The following is a 3,300-nucleotide window of genomic DNA, read 5'->3' as shown; positions in this document are numbered from 1 at the left end:
TTTTTTTCGCTTGTGTGGTTTGCTTATTGCGCCGTAACCATGGATAATCTTCATCGTTTATCAGGATGCTTGGGTCAGCCTTGACTTTGAAGGGAGGAATTTCATGAAACTTTTCATAATCTTCAGATATGTGTGTCTTGCCCTCCACTCCCACAATGTCCCTTTTTACTGAAAGAACTATGTGGCGCTTTGGCTCATCGTATGATGTATTCGCTTCCTTATCTTTTCTTTTTCTCGGTATGGTAGACATGTCCTTCACATAGATAACCTGTGCCACATCATTGGCTAGGACGAACGGTTCGTCAGTGTACCCCAAGATTGTTCAGATCCACTGTTGTCATTCCGTACTCTGGGTCTACCTGTACCCCACCTCCTGACATATTGACCCATTTGCACTTAAACAAAGGGACCTTAAAATCATGTCCGTAGTCAAGTTCCCATATGTCCATTATGTAACCATAATATGTGTCCTTTCCCCTCTCGGTTGCTGCATCAAAGCGGACACCGTTGTTTTGGTTGGTGCTCTTTTGATCTTGGGCGATCGTGTAAAATGTATTCCCATTTATCTCGTATCCTTTGTAAGTCAATACAGTCGAAGATAGTCCCCTGGACAACGAGTACAACTCATCACAAATAGTGGTGTTACCTCTGAGACGTGTTTCCAACCAACTGCTGAAAGTCCTGATGTGTTTACATGTAATCCAGTCGTCACACTGCTCCGGGTGTTTGGAGCGCAGACTGTTCTTGTGTTCATCGACATACGGGGTCACCAAGGTAGAGTTCTGTAGAACTGTGTAGTGTGCTTGAGACCAAGAATGTTCGTCCCTACATATTATTGAGTCCGCTCCTAGCGTGCCTTTTGCAGTCAGTCTCCCATCATACCGCGATTTAGGGAGACCTATCTTCTTAAGGCCAGGAATGAAGTCAACACAAAACCCAATGACATCCTCTGTTTGATGGCCCATGGAGATGCTTCCTTCTGGCCTAGCACGGTTACGGACATATTTCTTTAGGACTCCCATGAACCTCTCAAAGGGGAACATATTGTGTAGAAATACGGGGCCTAGAATGACAATCTCGTCGACTAGATGAACTAGGACGTGCGTCATGATATTGAAGAAGGATGGTGGGAACACCAGCTCGAAACTGACAGGAAATTGCGCCACATCACTCCTTAGCCTTGGTATGATTTCTGGATCGATCACCTTCTGAGAGATTGCATTGAGGAATGCACATAGCTTCACAATGGCTAATCGGACGTTTTCTGGTAGAAGCCCCCTCAATGCAACCGGAAGCAGTTGCGTCATAATCACGTGGCAGTCATGAGACTTTATGTTCTGGAACTTTTTCTCTGGAATATTTATTATTCCCTTTATATTCGACGAGAAACCAGTCGGGACCTTCATACTGAGCAGGCATTGGAAAAAGATTTCCTTCTCTTCTTTGGTAAGAGCGTAGCTGGCAGGACCTTCATACTGCTTTGGAGGCATGCCGTCTTTTTCGTGCAAACGTTGCAGGTCCTCCCGGGACTCAGGTGTATCTTTTGTCTTCCATACACGCCCAAGAAGCCTAACAGGTTCACGCTAAGGTTCTTCGTCACGTGCATCACGTCGATTGAAGAGCGTACCTCTAGCTCTTTCCAGTAGGGTAGGTCCCAAAATATAGATTTCTTCTTCCACATGGGTGCGCGTCCCTCAGCGTCATTCGGAACAGCTAGTCTGCCGGGACCCTTTCCAAATATTACGTGTAAATGAGAGACCATAGCAAGTACGTGATCACCGGTACGCATGGCGGGCTTCTTCCGGTGATCTGCCTCGCCTTTGAAATGCTTGCCTTTCTTTCGACATTGATGGTTGGTCGGGAGAAATAGACGATGGCCCAGGTACACATTCTTCCTGCATCTGTCCAGGTATATACTTTCGGTGTCAGCTAAACAGTGCGTGAATGTGTGGTATCCCTTGTTTGTCTGTCCTGAAAGGTTACTGAGAGCGGGCCAATCATTGATGGTCACGAACAGCAACGCTTTTAGGTCAAATTCTTCCCCCATGTGCTCATCCCACGCACGTACACCTGTTCCATTCCACAGCTGTAAGAGTTCTTCAACTAATGGCCTTAGGTACACATCAATGTTGTTGCCGGGTTGCTTAGGGCCTTGGATGAGAATTGGCATCATAATGAACTTCCGCTTCATGCACATCCAAGGAGGAAGGTTATACATACATAGAGTCACGGGCCAGGTGCTGTGATTGCTGTTCTGCTCCCCGAAAGGATTAATGCCATCCGCGCTTAAAGCAAACCATACGTTCCTTGGGTCACTTGCAAACTCAGCCCAGAACTTTCTCTCGAATTTTCTCCACTGCGACCCGTCAGCGGGTGCTCTCAACTTCCCGTCTTTCTTACGGTCCTCACTGTGCCAACGCATCAACTTGGCATGCTCTTTGTTTCTGAACAGTCGTTTCAACCGTGGTATTATAGGAGCATACCACATCACCTTCGCAGGAACCCTCTTCCTGCGGGGCTCGCCCTCAACATCACCAGGGTCATCTCGTCTGATCTTATACCGCAATGCACCGCATACCGGGCATGCGTTCAAATCCTTGTACGCACCGCGGTAGAGGATGCAGTCATTAGGGCATGCATGTATCTTCTCCACCTCCAATCCTAGAGGGCATACGACCTTCTTTGCTACGTACGTACTGTCGGGCAATTCGTTATCCTTTGGAAGCTTCTTCTTCAATATTTTCAGTAGCTTCTCAAATCCTTTGTCAGGCACAGCATTCTCTGCCTTCCACTGCAGCAATTCCAGTACGGTACCGAGCTTTGTGTTGCCATCTTAGCAATTGGGGTACAACCATTTTTTGTGATCCTCTAACATGCGATCGAACTTCAGCTTCTCCTTTTCACTTTCGCACTTTTCCCTTGCATCAACAATGACCCGACGGAGATCATCATCGGGCACATCGTCTGGTTCCTCTGGATCTTCAGCTTCCTCTTGATCTTCAGCTTCCCCCGTTGCAGCATCATTGTATTCAGGGGGCACATAGTTGTCATCGTCCTCCTCTTCTTCGCTGTCTTCCATCATAACCCCTATTTCTCCGTGCTTCGTCCAAACATTATAGTGTGGCATGAAACCCTTATAAAGTAGGTGGGTGTGAAGGATTTTATTGTCAGAGTAAGACCTCGTATTCCCACAATTAGGGCATGGACAACACATAAAACCATTTTGCTTGTTTGCCTCAGCCACTTCGAGAAAATTATGCACGCCCTTAATGTACTCAAAGGTGTGTCTGTCACCGTACA

The sequence above is a fragment of the Triticum aestivum genome, unplaced genomic scaffold (genome assembly GCF_018294505.1).
Source record: "Triticum aestivum cultivar Chinese Spring unplaced genomic scaffold, IWGSC CS RefSeq v2.1 scaffold40505, whole genome shotgun sequence".
NCBI classification, from domain to species: Eukaryota; Viridiplantae; Streptophyta; class Magnoliopsida; order Poales; family Poaceae; genus Triticum; species Triticum aestivum.
The sequence above is the reverse complement of the archived record's forward strand: the minus strand, read 5'-3'. Positions refer to the sequence as shown.